The following is a 19,354-nucleotide window of genomic DNA, read 5'->3' on the forward strand; positions in this document are numbered from 1 at the left end:
ATGAATATTGCAATATGGGTATCAAACTGAAGAGGGTCAGAAAATTTTACTGTCGAAAATTTTTATTAAATTAAACTGATAAAATAAATGAAATCTATATTTGTATTATAATAAAATTGTAACAGATGAATTCTGTACATTATAGATATTAAAGAGATAATAATAATATGAGGGTCTTTATTAGAACTACAGAAGCCAAATCAATTTGTGTCTGCCTGTCGGTCTGTATATTTGTACGCGCATCACTCGAAAACTAAAGCATGGAATCAAATTAAGTTTTCACCGATATATCGCTAGATGTCTAACTTACAATATAGAAGAAAAAAATTAGAGAGCTGCCACCTGTTTGAAAATGTCAGGTCAAGTAAATTGATACGATAAAGTAAATATTGCAATATGGCTGTCAAAAGAAAGAGGTTTGCAAAGGCTTACAGCTGAACATATTTTTGTGGAAGGTTTCCACCCACTGTTGCCAACTTAGTGCTTTTTGCACTCAATTTAGTGCTTTTCTTAATCAAAACGCGAAAAGTTTTAAGTTTGGTGCTTGGTGCGTTTTGTGGTGCTTTTTTTAGTTGGAAGACACCAAAACTGTAAATCTGAAACAAAAATGGAAGTTAAATTTAGAGCAATTGGAAGTTTCGTAAGGAACTTTACAAAAATGGAAACAAAATCATGTCACAATGAAAATCATAAGCGAAAAGGCCTATGTTTGTCAGAAAAATATGTGGCAGAACTTTAAATCATGCCAGAATTACATACGGTAATTTGCCATTGCCTGTAAAAACGACCATGTTGCTGGGACCAGGAATAGATCTTTAGACCTTTAATTCAAGCTGAATTTGTTATATTTTCTACGAATATTACAACAAGCACCCGCATCTCCTAACAGTAAAATGAATAACGAACCTTCGACCGCCGAGGAAGAAACATTAATTTTTATAAATTTGAATCGACATACCTACAATAAAATTGTGTATGCATACAAAGTCCATTGAATCCTCCAACAAAAAATTTGGTGATTTTTCGAGAAGAAAATGCGATTTTTTGGGGTTTTAGTGCTTTTTCAAATTCAAAACTTGGCAACACTGTTGCCACCTGTTTGAAAACTTTTTTTTTATTAAAGAGATATCATAAATTAAATACTGCAATATTTGCATCAAACCAAAGAGGTTCGCAAATTTTAATTCCGAAAATATTTTTAGGGGATCTGCCACGTGTTTGAATACCTTTATTCATTTAAATTGGTAAAATAAATTAAATATTACAATACAGATAATAAACTAAATAGGTTTAGGGAGCTTAATTCCGAAATTATTTTTGAAGCGGGTTGCCACCTATTTGAAAAATTTAATTCAGGTAAATTGATAAGATAAGCTAAATGTTGCCATATGGGTATCAAACGAAAGTATTTGAGAATAATAAAATTGTAACAGGCCGATGTCTGTACATAATAGGTTTTAAAGAAAAATTAAAAGGGGGTTTATTAGATTAACAGAAGCCAAATATAAAATTTTTATAATTTTGGTCTGTCTGTCTGTATGTTTGTAAGCGCATCACGCAAAAACTAATGTATGGAATTAAATGCAGTTTTCACCGATGCACATATTACTAGAGCTCTAATTGAAAATATAGAATCCATTGTTTTTGTTTGTTTTAGTTTATCGTCGATCATTATTCCTAGGCATTCGAATGTATTAACTTTTTCCAGTGCGTCGTTGTTTATATTTAGAGTTAGCAACGGACTGTGCTCAAAATTGCGCACAATAACCACAAACTTAATTTTATTGACATTCAATTAAGTGTGTTCAAACATAATCAATCGTACGTTTTTGGAAATTCTGCGTGGAAGGTTTTTCGCTAAAAAAAACCAAAACTTTTTGTTGTTGCTGCCAAAAAATTAAGAAATCTGAGACGTCACGCTTCACAATTTCATACAGTTCTCTGTACAAAGTAATTCACTAATCTATTAAACGGATGCACCGATTTTGTTCATAATTGGAACATATGCCAGCACCTTGAAAATAAATATTCCGACGAAAAATTTACTCGGTATGTAATCTCATTCGGACATTTACTTTCAAAGAAAAATAAAAATTTCCAAAACACTGCAAAAATGTTCAATTGTTGATTAAAAAAGCTATTTGGAATTTCGCAACAAAATTTACACAGTGTACTTTTCGACTACAAAACTCGGCGCTGCCTGAATATCATTGAAAAATATTAAACTTGGTAAATTCGGGGCCCACTTGAGAAAGCCTTACCCATATATGGTCCTATTACATGCTACTAAAAATCGTATTTATTAACCGATTTCGTTCAAATTTTAAATGTGAGCTATGTACCTGTGTCATGAAAAATACTTTTATAAAAATTTACCCGATAAGTGCCGCTGGAATCGAGGTTGAAATTCATAACACGTATTCATTTTATGGTAAGCAATGGTTTTGCAGAAAATGGACCCAATGAATGGCGCTGCAGCCGAAACGTATAGAAACCCCGTGTGGTTGGTATCCTTTGGCCCTTTGTTTAAGTTATACGAATGTAGTTTTCAGATGTCTAAATGAAGGATGTAGTTAAGTTTGTTTGACGCCCTCATGCACGATTATACGATCTTACATCTACTTAGAAATCAGTTCATAAATATTACCACGAATTGTAAAAGTGGCGAATTAACAAGGAAAGATCACCGTAGGTATATCAATTCAAGAGATCACACGACTCATTTAGCCAGTGTACCGGAAAACTTTTCATCCTGTGGGACAGCTAGGATTCTTGGCCCTCCTCAAACAGAAAACGCACTTCTGGGCTCTTGAGTTTCCTTATAAGAACCTTTATTTGCATACGCATCGCACCAATGTTGTAGTTGCAAGATCATAGGGAAAGATTACGAATGCTTGGCAAAGAACTCACAGGTGAAAATAAGAGCATCGGTAAGGCTCATGACACCGAAAGGGATTCGTATTCCATATGGTATCACAGCGTTACTATTATTGGCCTATGTGTGTGGAAGATATTGCGCTTTAGTCGTTTCACCGTAAAAGACCAACATTGGGACTTTGCAGTCAATTTTTGCTTTTAAACGCTCTTTTGTATTGGCCAACGCAAAAGTTCTTATTAGGCGCCGCGAAGTAAGCGGGCATTGGCTAGTTTTTTATAAAGAAAAAGCAAAAACCATTTAAATCCGATATCAAAATTTTTGTACAAAATAAAAAAAGTCAACAAATGGGTACGCAGAAGGTTTCAAGACCAGGGCGAACTCCTGTAAGAATAACCATGGCGACCTAGAGACTGATGTCCAGAACGTACCTAAATTATGGAGGGAACACTTTTCCACCCTATTGAATGGCAGCAGCACTGAAAGTAGAAGAAGACGAACCCGAGCCCCCAGTCGATGAATATGGAGTCGATGACCCACCGCCTGACTATGACGAGGTACGGATAGCGATTAAGCGGCTGAAAAACAAGAAAGCTGCCGGAGCTGATGAGGTGCATGCATGAGCTCTTATGCAGAATATGGTCAGATTGGACTGATTGGACCTTATCAGTGCGGCATTAGGCCTGGCAAATCAACCGTAGATCAGGTATTCACAGTACGCCAAATATTGGAAAAGATCCACGAGAATAGGATCGACACACACCATCTATTTGTAAATGTCAAAGTCGCTTTCGACAGCACGACGAGAGGTCTTTATGCCGCGATGTTTGAATTTGGTATCCCCTCGAAACTAATATGACTGTGTAAAATGACGTTGAGCAATACCATGAGCTCTGTCAGAATTGGGAAGGACCTCCCCGAGCCGTTTGATATCAAACGAGGTTTCAGACAAGGTGGTTTCTTTAATCTGATGTTGGAGAAGATAATAAGAGCTGGAGAACTGAACCGCTCAGGCATAATACTTTACAAGAGCGTACAATTGCTGGCGTATGCCGACGACCTCGATATTATCAGTAAAAATGAGTGCTACGTCTGTTCTGCCTTCTCGGGATTAGATAGAGAAGCAAAGCGAATGGGGATGGTTATGAACGAGGACAAAACAAAGTTTCTCCTGTCATCACACAAACAGTCAGAGCAAACGCGTCTTTGCACACACGTCACTGTTGACAGTTACAAGTTTGAAAAAGTACATTACTTCGTTTATTTCGGAACCAGCATTAACACCAATAATGTCAGCCTTGAAATCCCACGGAGAATCACTCTTGCAAACAAGTGCTACTTTGGACTGAGTAGGCAATTAAGAATTAAAGTCCTCCCTCGTTGTACCCTCTATAAGTCAATAATCACGCCTGTGCTGGTGTGTGGCGCGGAGGCATGGGCAATGAAATATTTAATGAAGCGGCTCTTGGAGTTTTCGAGAGAATGATTCTGGGAAAGTTTTACAGACCTTTACACGTTGGCGATGGCGAATAGCGTAGACGATTTAACGTTGAGCTGTGTGAGCTCTACAACGATATAGCGAATTAACATTCAGCGGCTCCGCTGGCTTGGCCATGTCGTTCGAATGGACATAAACGCTCCTGCTCTGAAACTATTCACCGCGGGCCGCGATGCTGGTAAGAGAGGAAGAGGAAGGCCTCCAGAAATACCAGGTGGAGAAGGACTTGACTTCACTTGACATTTCTAATTGGCGTCAGTTGGCACAGAAGAGAAATGACTGGCGTGCTGTTTTGGACTCTGCCAAAATCGCTCAGGTGGTTACATCGCTAATAAAGAAGACGAATACATCAAATTACAAAAGCTCAAAGGCACTGCCATTTTAATATGAATAGAAACTTTACTAGCATTTATTGTGAAGAATGAACATATTTCACTGTTTTATTAATTATTGCTTTATAGTTCGGGATTATGTTTTTAAGCAGAATGCTCATTTCTGGGGTAGCGTCCAATTTCGAGCTGAATTTGTTTTTTGTGTAAAAGTATAAGCTAAAAATCCTGTTTCACACGATACGTTGTGACAGAAGGAAGCAAAGTTGAGATTGCCTTTTTAGCTACTTCATGATATTACTCCTAGTACTAATCCTAAACTTGTTTACAGACGCATACTCAAATGTGTGTTTCAGTGTCGAAGAACTCTGAAGATATATGAATGCTTCTTAGATGGATTTTTTTCCAATCGATATCACTATTACCATCCGATATATAATCTGACAAACACTTCAGGAGATTTACCAAGTGTCCAGTTATGACATTTCACATTTCATTTGGTATTTCATAGCGTTTCTTGTAGGAAGTGATATAAAAGTGGGAACATTCAATGCTTTTCTTTTCCACACAGGTAATCCAGAAATTCAATTTGCTTTTTAAGGATGACATTTTACCCCTCGCCAAAAATACGGTTGTTGATTTTCCCCGCAAAAATTTAGTAAATTCTTTGATATTTCCAAAAATGTTATAAACCGGATATTCCAATAATAATAAAAGGATCAGTCCAGTTCGTCTTGACCAGTGTTGCCGTTGTGCGACTAAAGGGGCAATTTGACCCTTTTTAAGCGCTAATACCCTTTGACCCGATTTTATGAAAATTTTGATTTTTTGATGTGCGACTTTTGCCCCTTTCACAGAGTTTTTAGGAATTGTTAACAGAACCATGCTATTAAAAAATCGTTCCTCCTGTAAGTACGAAAAAATTCATCACCTTAAACTTTTAAAGGAAATTCAAACTTCTTGCAACAATTCGGTTGCTGTGTATGTTTGCAAAGCTTGTCCCGCTATTTACTTTTTATATTCAACAGTGGAGCGTTCGAGCAGCGAAAAGATTTTATAATACATGTAAATTTGATTTTGACATTGGTTTTCTGCTAATAAAGAAAAGCAAAAATAATATGGTGACCCTTTATTTTGACAATTACCCCTTTTCTGCGACTTTCTGAAAATTCTCAACGGCAACACTGGTCTTGAACTGCGGGCTGTGTCGGAGCCACAGCCGCTAAACTTAAACGTAGAATACGTGAAATTATTAAGATCACATTCAAGATAAAAACGGTACATGAAATACTCATATTAATTTTATGGAATTGAAATTAATAAATCGATATGAATCGCAAAATATTAATAATTAGCAACAAAGAAGCAGACCCACATTAACTTCATTCATATGTACCATCAGCTTAAAAAAATATACATATATGCCATGACGTGTATCACTACTTCGATTAATTTTTACTTCCTTTCATACTGCAGAAATTTGTGTTACTTTTTTTATGAGCCTAGCTCCCTGTATTAGTATTCTTCTTCGTGTTCGTGGTTGTATTCGCATTATCTTCGTCTTCAGATTTGCGCATAAGTGAGCTAAGACTTCTGAAACAGGTGGTAACCGTCCTAAATATAGTTAAGAAATAAACAAATCTCGTGCGTCTGATATTGTGATATCTACATATTTCATGTGCCTGATGAATTAAGTTAAATTTAATTTTTTAAATACGTGACCATGCTCTTAAATATAGTTCAGAAATAAAGCCCTTTTAAAACCACTTCGTTTGATACCCACTAAACAATTTGAGTTTACCTTTTTAAACATGTGGCAACCCTATTTTTTATTCTATTCCCACTAAGGATATCTTAACACCTTTGTTTCACTTCATATTTGAATATTTCATTTAGGTTATGCATACTTTAATTAAATTCTAATTTTAAAACAGGTGGCAACTCTATTCAAAATATTTAAAACCAAAACCTTGTTAAACCTTGGTTTCATTTAAATTGTGTATTTAATTCTCTAAATTCAAGTTAAATTTAATTTCTAAAGCATATGGCAGCCTTCTTAAATAAATTTCAGAGAAAAACCTTTTTAACCCATGGCAATTTATACCCATACTTTAATAATTCATTTGACTTATTAAATAATCTGAGCTTAACTTTTTACACAGGTGGAACTCTTTAATGTTATAAATGCTCAAACTAAATATTTCTTAATACTCCTTAGTTTGACGCCAATATTTAAATATTTGATATAAGTTAGTTTACTTCTACTTTTAAAACAGATGGCAATCCTGTTCAAATTATTTTTAAACCAAAACCTCCTTAAACCTCTTTCGTCTGACACTTGTATTGTGATACATATTTAAATTATCTATTATGTACTCTTAATTCAAATTGAATATAATTATAAAGTCAGGTGGCAACCCTCCTACTTGCAGTTTGGAAATAAAGTTTCTTCAAAGCAGGGTAGCCAACTCGTGGAGAATTCCCGATTTGCGGGGAATTTCAGTTTGCGTGGTGAATCGGGGAACGTACCGTCTTTTATGGGGAATTTCAGTTTACGTGGGGAATCGGTGGATGAACTCTTTTTTTGGGAGGAATTAGGTGTTAACTAATTATTTTCTTTTTTGCTTCACTAATTTCATAATGAGTTAAAAAGGTTGAATGAGAAATGCAACTGCAACCAAAAGTACTCCAATCTTGAGTTATTAAATATTTAAGTCAGCAACGAATAGAGAACAATGGCAGCACTTTTGATTTATATTCATATTGAAGTCATTTATTTAACCTATTGCTTATACTGCAACCCTCTGCAAAATATTTTCAAACCAAAAAGCCGAAATACCTAAACCACGTACTTTTTATCTCCTTCTCTCACTTACAGCGTAGGTACGTGTTTACGAAATGATGACGGTGTGATTATGTGGAAAATCATTTATGCCCATATATTTGAATAAAATAAACATACTTAGAAGATATCAACCAATTCTTCCCTTATACCAAACGAAAGGAAAATACTTGAATTTTTAATTAAAGAAAACAAAAACAAAATCATTGGAGCGGTTTTCGAGCATTTCGGTACTAAAATTTTTTTTTTAATTCATAATTTTTTTTTAATTTTTTCAAAAATTTTTTGCCTTAAAATGCTCAATATTTGTTGATTTATATAAAATTTGAACACGATAATATTTCCATTGATCCAAACATTCCATATCCCGAAAGTGAAAGTTATATTTGCAAATCATAAGCTGCTAGAGAACTTTAAAGGCACAAAATTCACCCCAAAATAAGCCAATATTCTATGACAGAAACCGAATTGGTTACTTACAGAAATGAATCTGTAGATAGGTTTGGAATTTTATCTTTGAAACGCCATACTCTTCTTTGAAGTCGCTTCATTAATAATAATAATAATAGATTGGCGCTTGCACATATGTTAGTGTTTGGCCGAGCCTCTCCGACTTGTGGCGTGCGCCTTGATGTCGTCACACAAATCGGAGGGACCTACGGTTTTACGCCGACTCCGAACGGCGATTGTGTTTTTATGCGAAGCTGTTTTTCATGGCAGAAATACACTCGGAGGTTTGCCTTTGCCTGCCGAGGGACGACCGCTGTTAAGAAAAAACCGTTTTCTATGTTTTTTGCGATGTTGCTTTGACCAGGGCTTGAACCCAGGTGTTGATGAGTGAAAGCGCGCACTGCTTACCACTACACCAAAGCGGCCGACGATTCATTAGTTCTTGTGAAATAAGCGTTTTCGTTAAGCTATAAAAATTACAACTACAACATTTGAGCATAGCACCCATATCGAAACGTAAGACGTATTCTACGTCAATAATATTTTAATATTGTTTTTGAGCTTTGTATCACGATTTTTTTATTAGAAAAAAATGGAAAAAGCAACAAAGTCTAAGCGGCAGAAGTTATAGCAGCTATTTCGGAGATCACCACATCTCGTCATCAGACATCTTTTTCTAGACTTCAGCAGGGATCGATCCCGCATCATCGATGTGCAAAGTAGTGATGGGCGAGTCCGAGATGTTTAAACGATCGAGAGAATCGATATCGTTGCAAAATTACAATCGAGTCGAGATGTTTTTCGATTGTTTCGAGTCGACTGACTTATCATTGACGAGATCGTGTGAACCAGGGGAGCCAATTCGTGGGGAATTCTCCGATTTGCTGGGAATTTCAGTTTGCGTGGGGAATCGGGGAATGGACCGTTTTTTGTGGGGAATTTCAGCTCTTTCAATTATAGTATAATAAAGTTTTAAATGGCCAAAAATTACTGTTGATTTTTTTAGAATTTTTCTTGTCGCATTTGCTTAATGCTGAATGTTAAACGCGACTGGCAATTCGTTGCCACAGTCTGCGACAGAGAACCATCGAGATGTTTTAACAACCGCTGGCCAGCAGCGAGACCGAGATGACTTGGTCGATTGTTAACGAATATGTTAGTTCAGCTTAAGCACGACTTTTTTCGGGTGGCAAATCGTCTACGAGAGAAAACATGAGGACAATCGAGATATTTGAACAATCGAGACAATCGACTAAAACATCTCGGACTCGCCCATCACTAGTGCAAAGTCAGAAGCGGTAACCAGTGAGCTATGCACACCCCGTAAGCTCTTGTTGCTAATTCATTTCCTTATTCAACCTACTACTATCAAGTGCAGCTGATTTGCCGCTATTTATATATGACTTGTTATTGTAAATTCTATATAATAATTTGCTTTATTGTATAGTTTAAAGCAGGCTAATCCTAAACTATGTGTTTGTGAATTTTATTGTGGCTTATTAACATTTTTATTTTAATACTAGCCAATGCTCGCTTACTTCGCGGCGCCTAATAAGAACTTATTTCCACCTGTGAGATCTCTGCCAAGCATGCGTAATCTTTTTCTATGATCTTGCAACTACAATATTGTTGCGATGCGTATGCCAATAAAAGTTCTTATAAGGAAACTCAAGAGCACAGAAGTGCGTTTTCTGTTTTAGGAGGGCCAAGAATCCTAGCTGTCCCACAGGATGAAAAGTTTTCCGGTACACTGGCTAAATGAGTCGTGTGATCTCTTCACTGAGGGAAAAAACAACGTAAATTTTACAAAAACGAGGTCAAATATACAAAAAACAGTGATGATATTCAGCCAACCTTGAAAACTGTTATATCAACTTTAAAAAAAAGTTATTTTAAAGTTTAGTAGATTACAATGAAAATCAACCGAATTTATATTTAATTTGACGTTAAGTCTTAGTCAATTTAATATTTTTAGGTGTGGACTAGACATCAGTATATTGTTAATTAAAAAGCGTTACAAAATTTGTTTTAAGCATATTTCGTGATGAAATAGCAGCACACAGTTGTTAATTTAACGTTAAAATCTCCTTTATTTAATATTGTTTAAGGGTTGTTTTTATGTTGATATAGTTGTTCTTTTGAAGAAGAGGTATCTTGAATCAACATTTAAACAATGCCAATTTGAAATGATTTCAAAGCTAAGTTAAGGCGATTTTTTTGTTAGGTTTACATTGATACATATTCAATTTGACATTTTTTAAGGGTTACTTTGAAATGAATTTCTTTGCTGATTTAAAAATGCAGAATATTTGGTTTGACATTTTATTAGTTTTTTAATAAATACACAACTTAAAATAAGGATATTTCGAAGTTTTTAATGCTTATTCAACATAAAAAGTACATATATATATATATACATGCATGTACACTTGTGGTAAACTAAATAAGTAAGCGACATTTTAATCAGTTTTAAACTTGGATGTATACGGTTTTTGTTAAAGAATAAGCTATATTAAAAAAAAAATTATAATTAAAATTAGAATACATTTTTAGTCAAAACTTGTCAATATCTGGCGTATTATTATGATAGCCACTCTATAATGAGCTAGACTTTTCTACAAAAATAATATTTAATGTTTATTATTTTTGTAAACTGGAGAAACATAGCCAAAACTGGCCAAAATGTCACGTACTTATTTAGTTGAGCATGACGGTATGTAAAAAAGTTAAATCTGTTTAATTCTACAATAAGTGTTTCCATAATTTATCGAGTATAGATGCAATGGCTTACTTATAAAAGAAGATATTTTTATAATTCGAATTTCATCAATTCTATTTCCCACTTCATATGATTGAAAATGGGAACTAAATGATTTTAAAATAATTGGGTTACATAAAACATATAGATTTGAGGATTGATACAGAAAATTCTTTATTTTACATAGAGTTAGCCCATTGTCATTGTAAGCCAAGTAATAACCGGTTTTATATTATGTACCTTGATATATAGCTTCTTTTAAAACGTTAACGTTGCTATAATCAATGTTTTCAGTTTGTACTATTTTTAAAAAGTAGTCAACTTTTGTTAAATTTATAGGTCTGACAGTACCACATTAGTAAACACTTGATTGCAATCATTTTGAACACATTTAAGCTTTAGAAATTTAGTTGTCAATAAATGATTAAATTTAAAGTGATGAATTAAAACCATTGATTCAGAAATTTTTTTACGACACTTAAAACAAACAAACATTGGCAGTCCAGAACTAAATTACATATAAATGCAAAATTATAAATTGAGTTAAATAACAATTTAAGCACTAAGCAGTTTTTAAAAAGTTTATAAGTGAAACTATATTCGATGATTTGGAATCGAACTGTGTTGTTATGTCATAAAAGTAGTTTTGTATAAAGACCCACACTAATTCACATCCTTGAGAATATTTTAAGGAAAAAACATGAAATATTTTAAAGCACAAGTCTAAGCTCTCAATAAATGAGTTGAATTTGTATAACGTATTGTCAAAATAAATAAAAAAATCTTTAAGCTCATTTTCAGGTCCTACTACTATTAAAAATGGCTGAATCGTTGTTTTAGCTGAATAATACTTGCAAATGATTTCGTCAACTCTTCTTTGATAGTCATTTACTGATTCTAAACGCAATATGAAGCTCTCCTGTGCATCGACAATAGTAATTTTCCCGTAGTGTTAACAAATCTTGAAGCGGTTTGCAGTACTGAAATTAGCAATGTCGAAATTAGGCAATCCTGAGTGTCTAAAAGTATTTTTATTAGTAAACATATACGAAGGAAAAAATGTAATTTAGTTACCTATGTGTTTTAAGGACTTTGCCAATAAAAACATTTGTTTGCAATTTTCATTACTTATGCGAGTTTCGTAAAAGCGCACAATGCTTAATTTGAAGTGCTCCCATTTTGAATACAACAAGTCTTGCTTCGATGGATACAGGAGATTGAAATCTATTTTGATCTAAACAGTAAAAATCAAAAAATATTAATAAAATAAAAAATAGTAAAAAAATAAAAGTAATAAAATGAAAAGTTCCAGAGCTATGCCCATATATCGTCGCCGCGCCAACATATGTAACTTTTCAAGAGAGCAAAAAAAAAATTTATTTTTTACAGAGTATTTCTAGTACTGCAAGCACATTGTTGTTTATCACTTCTAAATCACAAACAGTCATAAACAGTTATAAAAAAACCGCAAATGCAGAAATGTTTCCAATAGAAAGTATTAATAACAAATGCAATAAAGAAATTTACAAATATCACATAATTGTTTTTGTTGGCGCAGCAATGAGATATATATGTACATACGTATGTTTTAAATACCAGTTCAGGTGCTCTTGAATCTGATAGTTTGGGCCATGCTTTTAAAAAGTCGATGTTTGTTAAGCTCCTCAGATCGTACTGTCTGGCTTGGAATGTTTTTGACCACTTGTCACAAACTTCATTCCAATTCGCGCTTTCTCTGCTAAGTGACGTTTGCAATGCATTTATAACTGAATCATCTAATTCATTTACTTCAGACGAGATGGTATTTAATGCACTGTCGTTGATGCAAGGTGAGGGAAGAAAATGTCTTTTGTCTCTTCGACAGTTGACAAACTTATAGTAAAATTTTCCACTTGGATTTTTTTCCCCTTCGCGGGCTATTTAATAATATTCCTGAAATGTCAAATTTGTTTTAGTAAGAGTCTATTATGCACCTAAGACACTATAATTCTGTGCTCATTTACAATAATCGAATAACTACTACTATAAAGTACCATTTGATTTTTCATTTAAAGGGGTTAAATAAAATTCATAGTATTTAACAGTATTTTACAGACTTACGCGGATATTGCAAGCGAGCACAGATCTATGTCACAAAATTACCTTTGTATTCGATTCGCTTGGGAAAATCGAGCAAATTTCGTTCACTATGGATGGAAATTCTCTTGGTTTAAGAGATATGTTGTTGTAACATAATTCTTCAACTAAAACGGCTATTAAATCGTCCCGGTTCGCATCATCAAGTTTTCCAGCCTTTTTATAAAACTCCAAAACTTTTTTCCTCGTGCTGTTGACGTCAATAAAGTAACTAAGTCCTAAAAAATATGTATTACATTTTTGTGCAATGGGTATGTTTAATAAATTACCTTCTTGATATAAGTAAAGCAAGCTGACAAATTGTTGTTTGAACAGGGCGAAAGTGCCGATTCATTAATCCAGTTTCTAACATTTGCATCAATTGAAATGGTATCCTCATCAAAGCCAAACTAAAAATTGAAGGGAGAGGGGTTTAGGAAAAATTATTTTTTATACTTATGTACTATGCACCCTGTTTCAAAATTTTAAACGCAACACATATTGGCAACTTTTAAGCATTTATTTATTTTTTGTTAGATCCAAGTTGCGAAGTTTGTTTAACTAGAATTCAAAAAAATTCTATAATAAAATAACTTAAATTAAATAACAAAACAAATTTTAAAAAATTTTCAATATGCGGTGCGTTTATAATTAAGCAGTAAAATCTACAAGAATCAATTTTTTTAATAACATACAGAACTCGGGGAAAATGCAAGAAATACCAAGAAATTTAAAGTTTTCAATACGTCGTATGGAGGCAAATGAGCAACTCCCTCGACAAAAAACTTCTCAAAAATGTAACTTGCACTTTATTATACTGAAAATTAAAGAGCTACAAAACTTTATTCTTAAAATTTTTATAAGAAATCGAATTAAAAAAACTAAATTTTTATGAAAATTCTTTGGTATTTCTTGCACTTTCCTAAGACTGTATGAAATTAAAAAAAAAATTGATTATTGTGGTTTTTGCTGTTGAATGAACTATATTATTATAAAAAAAAATTATGTATGGAAAATATAAACAAATACAATTTTCAAAACGTCAGGGTATTAATATTTTTGAAGCTGACTATATACACTGGCAATCAAAAGTGCGTGCGGTTTTTTGTTTAATATTTGCAATGCTTTGCAATGTGTATGTTCACTGATGACCACAACTGAGCCAATGGTTATATATTTTTTTAAACTCACAATATGTATTAAGTAAAACTTCGTTTATACTTTTGTTTAAAAATATTGTTCATGCTACAGCTACAAACATATGGATCGATGTTTTAAACTAAATACTAAATTTTCATCAAAATTTCAAACTTTTCAACCAGAATTTCCAAAATATTTTGGGTATACTTTTTTATAGCCCATGAAGTTTTAGTATAATAAAACATCGGACGCAATTTTTTGTAATTGCATTCGTTATTTGAGAAAAACTGGTAAAAAACTTCAGCAAAAAATAAACATAAATTTGTAGCCACCTCAAACCAATTTAATGGGCTATAAATAGCATACCGAAAATTTAAAAAAAAAAATTTGGTTAAAAAGTTTCAAATTTTGATGAGAATTTGTTAAATTTTTGCAATTAGTTTGAAACTTTGATTCATATGGTTATGGTTATAAAAAATTAGCAGACAAATTTTAACTTGTAAGAAGTTGTAAATCTTAAAAAGATAAAGTCACCATTCGCTAATTTGTGATCATCCGTGTATGTTAAAATTTGCCTTAACGTTTGCTTTTTCCATATGAGCAGCTTTTCCCGGAATTGCACTCTAAGACCCAATGGTGGAATAGCTTCTTTTAGGTCTTCCTTTCTTAAATATTTTAAGCTTTCATAGGTCACTTGCGCCGCTGCAATATTGATCAAAATACAAAACCGGCACAAATATAAAACGGGCACAATCACTTACATTTTAAGTAGTAAAAACATTTTCCAGCTCAAAGTCTTTTAACAAAGATTTAAGCTTTTCATCACCCTTTTCCTCCTCACTTAAACATGGCACATTAGTAATATTAATTATTTCGCCATCCACCGCATAAATAACGTCACCAAAAAGGGGCATTTGATAATTTGTTAATCCTCTGAACTATTCTTGTCAAATATTCTTCACCAAATAAAATTGTTCAATAATTGAAATGACGCCGAAAGTGAGAAAGCGCAACAAACGCAAGTAAACGAATAACCGTTAGCTGTGTGTTTTGTTTTTGCTTTGCAAGCAGCCGTATGCCATTTAGCGTGAGGTGAACTGCATTGCCACTTTGATTTGACAACGTAACCATATCAAAACAAAAAAGGTGATGTTAAAATGAAATCGGTTACGTTGTTAATTAAGTTTTACAATGAATCGGTGTTACTTTGACATTTTTTTATTTAGATCAACTACAAAATGTTTATTTTGACTAGAAAAGAGTTTAATTCAAATAAAAATCACTCAACATTGCAAAATGTAAAATTGTCAACGATCAGTGTTATTTTTACAAGGCTCTTTTTCCCTCAGTGTTGAATATCTTTCTAAATGAAGCAATTGATATACCTACGGTGATCTTTCCTTGTTAATTCGCCACTTTTACAATTGGTGGTAATATTTATGACCTCATTTCTAGGTAGATGTAAGATCGCATGATCGTGCATGAGGGCGTCAGACAAACTTAACCCCATCCTTCATTTAGACATCTAAAAACTAAATTCGTATAACTTAAACATACGGTCAAAGCAGACCAACCATACGGGGTTTCTATACATTTCGGCTGCAGCGCCATTCATTTGGTCCATTTTCTGCAAAACGATTGCTTACCATAAAATGAATACGTATTATGAATTTCAACCTCGACTCCAGCGGCACTAATCGGGTCAATTTTTATAAATGTATTTTTCATCATACAGGTACATAGCTCACATTTAAAATTTGAACGAAATCGGTTAATAAATACGATTTTTATAAGTAACTCTACTCCAGCACCACCTAGCGAGTTTTCTAGTAGCATGTAATAAGACCATATAAGCCATTCTTTTTTAAGTCGGACGGATTTCTTAAAAAAAATTAGGTCATGTCTCCGATTCACTTCAAATTTTTTTTGTGGGGTCTATACATGAACGAAGCTAACACGTGTTCGAAATTTTTTTTTCTTTTTTTTCTTCGGAGATATGATCTGTCAAAGTTTGCATTTTTTCGTGATTCTGACTAATCATGTACTTCTTCAAATTGTTATATCTCGGGTTCAGCTAATAGTAGAGACTTAATCTTAACGTCATTTTAAAGCTATGAAACGGGCTTCTATGCATAAGATGATTTGCATAGTGAAGACCAGTAAATTAGGGACTCAAAATTATACCATCGAAATCCTTAATTCTCTATATAAAGCGTGGTTCAAAAAAACATTTGGGTTTTTCAAGAACTATTTTTAAAATATTTTTCTTTATAGCGAGATGGTTTATTTTGTGAGAATCAACAGTTTTTTGTAATTTGTTTTTGAAAACTTATGTTGAGATATATTTGGTAAGGTGTTAAACATCGGGTTTTTCCAAAAAGTAAAATTTTATTGCGGATTTCGACATAATATTTGTACGGCAAGATTTTTCTTTAAGGCGACAAACCCCTAGAAATGGGCGTGGCAATTGCAGGACTAAAATTAGCAAAACGCAGATTTTATTGCGGGGATCGGCAGAATATCGCTTCGTTAACAATATTTTTTCCACAACTTCTTCAATCTATATAGATATCAGGGTAGCCAACTCATTTTTGAGAATTCCCCGATTTCGACAATGAAATTCCCCGATTTTGCCCGAAATTTCGTAAAATTCCCCACCCATAGATATCTCATTTATAAAAAAAACACATACAAATATTTTATGTATTTTGATATATTTCTGGTCTTTCTGTTTATTTTATTTTGAAATGTAATTCATCTATGTATTCATAAACCAAACAAAACTTTTATGAAGTTAGCAAATAAATAATAAAAATATGTTTATATAATATTTACGTATGTACATAGAGTGGTCGAACAGGTTTTAGTCACACCAATTATTTTTATTTTGTTATTTAATTTGAGTTATTTTTTTATAAAGATATAGTTATTCTTTAAAAAATACCGTATAAATCCAAGTTTCAAACTTTGTGCAATATTTGAAAAAATTCTACAAACTTTCGTAAAAATTTCGAGCTTTTTAACTGGATTTTCTAGAAAGATTTTGAGTATGCCGTTTTGTAGCCCACTCAATTCTATTATAATAAAGTGCAAGTTTCAAGAGTCTAAAATTTTTCATTTAAGAATTTTTTGCCGAAGCTTTGTGCGGTTTTCTTCCATATGAAAATAAATTATGTTTATTCGTTATATGAAAGCAAATGTGACAAGGAAAATTCTAAAAAATTACCGGTCATTTTGGCCATTTGAAAATGTATTATATTAGAATTGAACGAGCTGAACTTCCCCACAAAAAACGGTCCATTCCCCGATTCCCCACGCAAACTGAAATTCCCCGCAAATCGGAGAATTCCCCACGAGTTGGCTTCCCTGATAGATATTCTGGCGAAATCCACAATAAAGTCTAAATTTTTGGACTTTGGTTTTAATATAGGCATGCCCATTTCTAGAATATTCTTTGATTGAAAAAGTTGTGGACCAAATGTTGTTAACGAAGCGATATTCTTCCGAAATCCGCAATAAAATCTGCGTTTTGCAAACTTTAGTCCTATAATTGCCACGCCCATTTCTAGGGGTTTGTCGCCTTCAAGAAAAAATTTGCCGTACAAATATTATACCTGGATAGGTTTTCTATCGGAATCTGTAATAAAATGTAGATTCTTGCAAAACTTGATGTTTAACACCTTACTAAATATATCTCAACATAAGTTTTGGAAAACAAATGTAGGCAAATTGTTGATTCTCACAAAATAAACCATCTCATCATAAAGAAAAATTATTTAAAAATATTTCTTGAAAAACCCCCAGTTTTTTAACCACGTTTTTTATAGAGAATTAAACAAGGATTACGATGGTAAAATTTTAAATCTCTGATTACTGGTCTTCACTATGCAAATCAACTTCAAAAGTTCAACTCTTAATAGCTAAGTTAGCTTTAGGAAAATCTTGACCACCTTATATATAGAAATGCTAAGCCCGTTTCTTAGCTTTAAAATGACGTTAAGATGAAGTCTCTACGTTCAGAACCCGAGATATAACGATTTGAAGAAGTACATGATTAGTCAAAATCACGAAAAAATGCAAACTTTGACAGATAATATCTCCGAAGAAAAAAAAAGAGAAGAATTCCTCGAACACGTGTTAGCGTATTTCATGTACAGAACAAACAAAAAAAATTTGAAGCCAATCGAAAGTGTGACACCAAATTTGGTGTCCGATATGAAAAAGAACGTCTTTTATATATATGGGTAAGGCTTTCTCAAGTGGGCCCCGAATTTACCAAGATTAATATGTTTCAATGATATTCAGGCAGCGCCGAGTTTTGTAGTCGAAAGGTACACTGTGTAAATTTTGTTGCAAAATTGCAAATAGGTTTTTTTTTTAAATCAAAAATTGAACATTTTTGCAGTGTTTTGGAAATTTTTATTTTTCTTTGAAAGTATGTGTCCGAATGGAATTTTTTTTTGGTCCAGATTTAAAAAACACTAAACTATACAATGAAATTATTTGCGTTACAAAAATATTTTTTTTTGCTTTTCAATAATTTTTTTATGAAAAATTGAACATTTAAGCAATTTCTGCGCCTCGTGGACGAAAATGCTTAACAACAACTTCTGTAATAAACATTTCTGCATTTATCTATGGAAAAATGCGTGCATTTCGATATGGTTTGGTCGGAATGAATTTTTATTTGCCAGCGTGCGCGCCCGACTCCCGCGGGCATGCGAAATTCGAGCATGAGAAATAAGAGTGGAACGATTGAAACGTGCATTTCTTTCTTGCGCAAGAAGTCAACACAGATTGCGCGCGATCCAGCCACGAGAGTCGGGCCCGTACGCTGGCAAATAAAAATTCACTCCGACCAAACTATATCGAAATGCACGCATTTTTTCCATAGATATATACAGAAGTTGTTGTTAAAAATTTTCGTCCACGAGGCGCAGAAATTGCTTATGGTTCATTTACATGGTATGAATCTGTTCATAATCCGTATGAATTTTCTTATAAAAGAAGCACCAACTCTGTGAAGAAATGAATGAAACCGATATATATTTAACAATTTTGACTTATATACTTGGCAATATTTTTTTTGTAAACCACAAATAAAACAATTTTATTTTGTGCAAGCTTTGAAAATAGAAGCTTTTTTTTTAAATGTGCTTTAAAAAGGACCTTCTGCCAATAAAACCTTGTGGATTGCTATTTTTCCATATTTGTAATGCTTCCTTTTAAACATCTTTGTGGAAAAACCATATATGTAATACTCCTATCTAGCTAGTACCGTCCGAAAACACTACAGTACAGATATATCAATAAACAAGGCATAAAAAGGTAGAAGTGATTTCGACAT

General features: G+C 33.2%; 1 protein-coding gene and 1 long non-coding RNA gene across 2 annotated transcripts in view; one reads left to right on the top strand and one right to left on the bottom strand.

The window, feature by feature from the left end:
• Positions 1-19,354, top strand: part of LOC118738679 (delta-1-pyrroline-5-carboxylate synthase) — a gene marked incomplete at its 5' end in the record, with an annotated part of 514,696 nt that overhangs the window by 14,190 nt on the left and 481,152 nt on the right.
• Positions 11,327-12,677, bottom strand: LOC118738683. Its single transcript, XR_004992925.1, has 3 exons — positions 12,349-12,677; positions 11,827-11,986; positions 11,327-11,771 (listed from the first exon to the last, which is right to left on the bottom strand). It is a non-coding gene; the product is annotated as an uncharacterized LOC118738683 (long non-coding RNA).

This window comes from Rhagoletis pomonella, unplaced genomic scaffold, assembly GCF_013731165.1.
Source record: "Rhagoletis pomonella isolate Grant_MI unplaced genomic scaffold, Rhpom_1.0 Rhpom_scaffold_00005, whole genome shotgun sequence".
NCBI classification, from domain to species: domain Eukaryota; kingdom Metazoa; phylum Arthropoda; class Insecta; order Diptera; family Tephritidae; genus Rhagoletis; species Rhagoletis pomonella.